Source organism: Brassica oleracea, unplaced genomic scaffold (genome assembly GCF_000695525.1).
Source record: "Brassica oleracea var. oleracea cultivar TO1000 unplaced genomic scaffold, BOL UnpScaffold00763, whole genome shotgun sequence".
Classification (NCBI taxonomy): Eukaryota; Viridiplantae; Streptophyta; class Magnoliopsida; order Brassicales; family Brassicaceae; genus Brassica; species Brassica oleracea.
The window spans coordinates 29,393-37,092 of NW_013617449.1; positions in this window are offsets into that span (position 1 = coordinate 29,393).

Sequence of the window (7,700 nt, forward strand, 5' to 3'; positions counted from 1 at the left end):
GGGGGGGGGGGGGGGGAACAGAGAAGGATGTTTTAAGCTTTCTTTGATGTTTCTTCTTCTCGAATATTTGTATGCTTGTGGGCCCTGTTTGCTTTTTGTTTTCGTCTTTTTCCTGTTTAATTTGTTTAAAAAAAAATATAAATTGCATTAGTTTTTGACCCAAAAAAATTGCATTAGTTTATTTCTTCTTTTACATATTCCGGAAATTAAATTACTCGTTTAACTCTTGTTTTTCTCTCTGTTTGCAAAAGTTTTTTTGGAATGTTTTAGTCTTTTAGAGTAGGTTATTTTCTAAAAATAATATGCTCAATTTTATTACATTAATTTTTGGGGATACGTAAGGGAATTAATTGGAAGTTCAATAAATATATCTAAGCTTTTACGTTTCCTTAAAAACGTTTAGAGTATTTTAATTATCTGACGTAATGTTTATCTCAGATTTCTCATCTTTTATTTACACTTTGTATTTAAAGTTTGCATGATGTAATGTATACTTTAGTTGTTGAGAAAGAGAGAGATAAGAACAAATGAAGAGAAATAAGGATATGACAAAGGAGGATGGCCGTGATTGGCGACGATAATTTTCAGAAGAAAACGTTAGCCGTTTCACTTATTTAATACGTATTTGTGAAATATGTTACTAATTAGTATGACAGTTTCGTCAACATTATTAAAATTAGACGTTGCACCTAACTCTTTAAGGTAATAAAATTGTTCATTATATTATCACCACCTTTCCGTTTATTCTTCTCCTCCGCATTTCTTTAATAAAAAAATATATGAAGAAGAAGCTTCTTACGAGATAAACAATTTGAGAAATAATTTATTTTAAAAAATTGAAAATGCGTACGTGTTCTTTTGTTAAATTCGTGTAAAATTTAATTAATCAGTCATGTAATAAACATATTGCAATCGAAAGAAATTAGCAAGATGGAAAAATTGCCATGCAAATGCAATATCAATGCCATTATGCTCACCTAATTTCATATAAATGCACGTCGTGTCCATTAGGTTCCAACCGTTACATATATGCCAGCTATGAAATATTTGATCATGCTTACTTTTGACCACGTCTAACAAACGAATGATTTAGGGTTGGATAGAATGTGTCGTGTTATGAGTCACAAATTAATCATATCTTATGGAAGACATACGAAATTACAAACAAATAGTAGACGTACTTGCTAAAAACTAATGTGAAATGACATGTAATACAATGTATTCAGGACAGATTTTGGGAGTCTTAGTAAAGATTTCATTAAAAAAATTTTTTTTATAAATTTTGGGAATTGTTTTAACAAATTTAGGGGTCTTTCTTTAAGTAATTCTTTTCAAAAAAAATTGGGGGCCTAAATGAATGTTTCATCCGGTTACCCAAAACCGACCTGAATGTATTTATGTACTTAATCTGACTTCATAAATGAGTTACAAGTTTTTGACAAGAGAAACAATAGTTACAACCTATCATACAAGCTTCGTGCTAGTATCAAAACATCATACATTATGATATATATTTGAATTTTATATTATTTTTTTGGGTCAAAGATTTGAAGTTTATATTAGTTATGAGTTTTATGATGTTTTATTTGTTTCATTTGAAGGAGGCACATACTATATTAGATATTAAGATGATGAAATGAAAGAACCAATCACACTCCGTGAAGATACTAATCCATGATTATAAAATAAGAGATTACATTACCAATAGATAAATGATTAATTTTTTGAAAACATATAAAGCAGTAATAATTTGCCTTAGCGTGTGCTTTACAAAAGTCAATCTGAGAATGCCTTTGTCTTTATGAGTGGAATACAAGATACATACCTTCTTCATCATCATCATCATCATCATCTTCGTCATTCTCCAGCTGTACAAAAAAATTTCTTTTTGTCAATTGCCCATATAAACGAAAAATAGGCAGTCCACCGAACTAGTAGTCATATCTATCAAATCTAAACAGTTCGTTTCAAAATGGATCGAGGGAACTTGCATAACTCTCATAAACAACACTATTCAGAGCAATTCTTCCATCTTAGCATACATGATTGAAACGTTTCCATTAAAACGACAGATTCCAAAACATCAACTATTAAAAAACCCATACATACGATATGGCTGCACCTTCTCGTTTAAACCATACCACGATAGGCTGCTGATATTTTGAATTATTGTTTTTTTTTGGCTAAAGGATATTTCGAATTATTGTGTTTTAACTTAATAAAAAGAAAAGTAATGTGATTGGTTGTAGAAGTAGAACAATAATTTAGACAATGCGTATCAAAAACAATTTAATGATTAGGGTCCGCATCCAAAAGCTAACAAACAATGGGTTTAGTTGGTGTTGTTGATAATATTTTATCTGAACATGTTTATTATTTGTCTTTCTTTTTCTATTTGTTTTTATATCCGTGGCTCTTTCTCTTTTCTACAAATTTTCTGTTTTTTTTAACACAAATTTATCGTTTATCATCTATTTTATACTCTCTCCGTTTTATAACAGACGAAGTTTTGGTTCTTTGCACACATATTAAGAAAATTATATTTTCTAAACAAAAATTATTAAAATATAATTTAAAACTAATTTATTTAATTATAAACAAAAATAATAAATACACAATTGGATACACAGTTTTTGATAAAGTTAAAGTTACCTAGATATATGAAAACATCATCTATTATGAAACAAAAACAATCACTTAAAACATCATATATATTAAAACGGAGGGAGTATGTCTTTTTTATTTGTTGATGTTTAATTATTTTATTATGGTCTAGCTAGCAGTTGTTGGGTTACATCAAAGCTGACCTACTAGCAGGCAGCATGTAAGATAGTCCACAATTAATATAACTAAGATTTTATCGCGCTACGCGCGGTTTGTTTGTCTATAAACATTAAACCTTAGATTTTCAAAAAAAAAAATAACTTTGTTTCTTTTAATATTATATCATTTATTTGTTTCGATATATTTTGTTTGTTTGAAATATCATTAATTTATTTTAACATATTAAATGTCACTATTAATCTTTTTGTAACCATGTTTAAATCTTTCTTAAAATTTAAAATACTCCACATTTAATAAAATAAAAAACATTTCTATCATCTTATGTATATTATATATTTTCTTATATATCGTCTGATTGATTTTGAATTATTTTTTGAAGTATAGGTAAATAACCTTTATTTCATATAAATATATAGTTTTATAAATGTGTAATAATTTTGAATACTTAAATCTGTAAATTTTGATAACTAATAAAATGATTCAGCAATTATTTAAGTTTTGAAGCCATAATTTACTTTTAATATTAAACTTTTTGGTATTTATTATTTTGTAAATAATTATTTGTTATAAAAATGTGAAATATGTAGTAGATTTCAATATGAACAATTCTGTATTTAGTTACTACATAAAAGGATATTGAGAACCATTAACATATTCACAGATGGTCACTTATTTAACTAATCTTAAAAATTATCTCTTAACGTTAAAAATTCTTAAGTGTTGAGTTTCAGGATAGAATCTTGCTAACATATTCTCTCTCTCTCAGAGACGTGTATGAAATCAGAAGCATAATATTGAAATATGGACGCATACCTCTTCATCAATCATCAGCATCTCAAGGCCGAGAAGGATGCCTCCTTTGGAATTATTGCGAGCTTCCCAGAAATGGATTAGCTTAAAAAGCAACTGGGAATCTCCAGGTCCTGGTGAAACCTTACTGAAGAAAAGTGAATGCATGAAGACTGAGAAGTGTTTGGCCTCACTCGCACGGTATCGCGAATCACTTTCCGGTGGAAAGCTGAGATTTTCTAGTGGATTTCATTACTATGTATGTAGCTTCTGCAGAATAGGTTTTTGATATAGGGGGATTTAGGTTCAGACATAGAATTTTATATAGCAGAAGGATCGAGGGGGAGGTGGACCAAAACATTCAAGAATAGCATTAAGATCATCATTGATTGAAAAGGTAACCTAGAAAAAAAAACATACATTGAAGGAGATGAAGTGAAAGAGTCGGGGAGACTCTCGAGGCTTGAAAATGGCTTTAGCTGGGGTGGGCCTAATGATATTTTAAGAGAACCCACAAAGAAGTCCAGTCTAACACAGTAGCAGCAGTGACGTGGCGATTTTAAACTCTCTGATTGGCCTGAATTTTCAGGATGACGTGGACATACTAAGAGTGGTTTATATTTCCCTTTTAATAGAGTAAGATTAGAGTTTTAATAAATCAACGATCATATCAAAAGATAAATTATGTAGAAACAATATTGATAAGCCATTCTCTAAGTTCTACTTTGTCTCAAAACTACGCATGCATTGCATCCAAATCAAAACAACAATGTTATCGGAAGTTCTTGTTCAAGAAAAATATCATAGTTAGCGGGCCTTGTGGTCCAGTGGTAGTGGACGGGCCTTGGATGCAAACACATTCCGGGTTTGATCCTCCTACTGCGAAAACTAAGTCACATTGTTCTGCTCACCACAGCTACGGATACGTCCGTATGAAAACCTGGGAGAGGGCCTGTCGTGGGCTGCACCTCCCACCCGGGGGTTAAATCTGTGTCTTTAATAGACCCGGGTTTAACCTTTTTTCTTTCAAAAAAGAAAAATATCATAGTGTTTTTTTTGAACCACTCATAGTATTGTGATTAGTTATAGCTTTTCCATATAAATACTTTACCATTCAAAAATGACATAACATGTCTCTACCTACTTTAGTATTGTCCGATTTATCAGTATCCAGAATTAAAACCCTTATAATATAAGTCGTTTGACAAACTATAGCTCAGGAACTGTTCCATAGGAAATGTTCCATGCTCTACGCACGAACTCTGGGGGAAGAGAGAAGCGGATGGCGATAAAGACTGACATGAGCAAGGCTTACGATAGGTTGGGAATTTATCAGTGAGGTCATGAAGAAGATGAGGTTCTCAGAAATATGGATTGAATGGATAATGCGATGTGTATCATCGGTGAAATACCATGTCTTATTCAATGGTCAACCAAGAGGAAACATAACCCCACAACGAGGTTTGCGACAAGGAGATCATTTGTCTCCTTTCATATTCATCTTATGCACAGAAGCGCTCGTTAGCCTTCTAAATCATGAAGAGAATCAAGGGAAGATTACGTGGATGTGCGTTTCACGTGCTAGCCCTCTGGTATTCCACCTTCTATTTGCTGATGATAGCATGTTCTTCTGCAAGGTGGAGCCACGTGAATGCGATGAAATCATGAAAGCACTGGGGAACTATGGAAAAGCTTCGGGACAATGCATTAATTTTGAAAAGTCGTCCTTACTCTTTGGTAAGAGGATACCTGAACATGTCAAGGATACTCTAAAACATTCAACTGGAATTGATAATGAGGGAGGAATGGGTTCCTATCTTGGTATCCCCAAAGATATTAGTAGTTCAAAGGTTAGGCTCTTTGCCTTTCTGAAGGAGCGACTACAAAACCGTGTTAATGGCTGGACATGAAGATGGCTAACAAGGGGAGGAAAGGAGGTGATAATAAAGTCTATACTGCTGGCGCTACCAACATATGTAATGTCAACTCCTCTTCTCCCCTTGGAAACTTGTGAGAACTTAACTAGTGCCATTGCACAGTTCTGGTGGAGCTCGAACCCTCCTAAGAGAGAAATTCACTAGGTTAAGTGGGAGAAACTCTGCAAATCAAGGGAAGAAGGAGGAATAGGATTCAGGTTGATCCATGAATTTAATCTCGCATTACTTGGAAAGCAGTTATGGCGATTAGTGCAATTCCCAGACTCTTTACTGGCAAGAGTATTGAAAGGACGATATTTTAGATATAGCTCGCCGCTGCGATTAAACGATGTAAACAATCCCTCATATGGGTGGAGGAGTATAATGGCTGCAAAGCCATTAATAACGTTGGGAATTAGACAAAAGGTACACTCTGGGAATAAAATTAGGATGTGGGAAGATCTTTGGATCCCAACGATACCGGCGAGACCAGCTAGGCCAATTGCACCAGTACTTCACCCGATGATGCCAGTAAGTAGTCTGATGATTGGAAACCGGAAGAGATGGAATACTGAAATGCTAGAGAATTATGTCCATCAGGAGGACATCACATTGATCCAGTCGCTGGCCATAAGCCAAGACTACCGTCGAGATGGAAATTGTTGGAGCTATACGAAGAATGGGATGTACACTGTCAAATCAGGTTATTGGATGGCAACAGACTTGCTTAAAGAAGAATCATTGGAGGCGCATGAGCCTAGTATTACAAAGCTTCAGGCCTTTGCTTGGAAAATAAAAGCTCCTCCAAAATTGAGACATCTTATTTGGAAGACGATATCGGGGCAACTAGCAGTAACAAGTAATCTGACTCATCGTCATATAAGATGCGACAACTATTATCCTCGCTGTGGTGCAGATGATGAAACTATAAATCATGCCATCTTTGAGTGTCCTCCTGCCGTACAGACATGGGCATATGCGTCAACCCCAACACCTCCAACACTTTTCCCAAGTGGAAGTCACTTCACAAATATATATTACTTATTCTGGCGGAAGAATGATATTGAAGATCCAGAATTGGACAAGGACCCATACCCTTGGATCATATGGTATATTTGGAGGAATAGACAGAGACCCTTTGGAAACTGTCAGACACGCTGAATCTGAATGCAAAGCTTGGTTTGACGCAAATCAAAGACCGGAAGAAACAGTGGAAGAACAAAATACAGAAGGGGCTCCGATCTCCGAGCGATGCATTACAGATGGGTCATGGACACATGACACACTCTTTAGTGGTTATGGATGGACATGGGTAAATTCAAGAGGAGTGACGCAACTATTGGGAGCAAGAAATCAATGACGACAAATCTCACCATTGCATTCTAAACTGGAAGCTTTATCTTGGGCAATGGAGTGTATGCTCCAGGTATCGACATGTCAATCTTTTGAGACTGACTGCAAGGTCTTAATCTCGATGATCAAAGACCTTGAAGCATGGCCGAGCTTTTCTACTGAGCTGGAGGAATTTATGAAGTTGAAAGCCAAATTCACGGAATTCTCGATTGTTTTTGTACCTCGTCAGGAAAATGTGTCGTCTGATTCTTTAACTAAGATAGCGAGATCCTTCCATAGGGAATTGTATTACATTGGTTGTTCTGTTCCAGTCTGGTTTCGCAGACCAGTTCAAACTTGAGTAATAGAATTGATATCTTGCATAATTACATTGTTTTAACTTTCTATTTCTTGCATGTTTTGATCATCTAGATTAGGTATCACGCGTTTTAGTCTCCTTTTGCATTGCATAAGTCTTTATCAGGTTGTGGAGTTTCCATTGGAGTTCTTAGAGGTACTTAGAAGCATTTGGGATCAAAAAGGGAGTGGGAAATGCTGTTTAGACGAGCAAAGCACCAGAGCGGGGTACGGGAGCGACATGCGACACCCGCTCCAGAAGAGTCGAAGCTGGCGCGACGTCTTGCACCGAGGTGATACACCCGCTCCAAGCCAAACTTCTTGTCGACGACTTTCATGATTTGGAGCGACCTCTTGGAGCGACGTCACGCACCCGCGCGGGGTTTTGGAGAGGTGAAGCAAGTTCTGCGGAGCGACCTATGGGAGCGACCTAGTGTACCCGCGCCGCGTTTTATCTTATGTCGAAAACTTATGCTTTATTTGGGCTTTTGAAGTGATTAAGCAAGCCCATTAGGTTTTAGA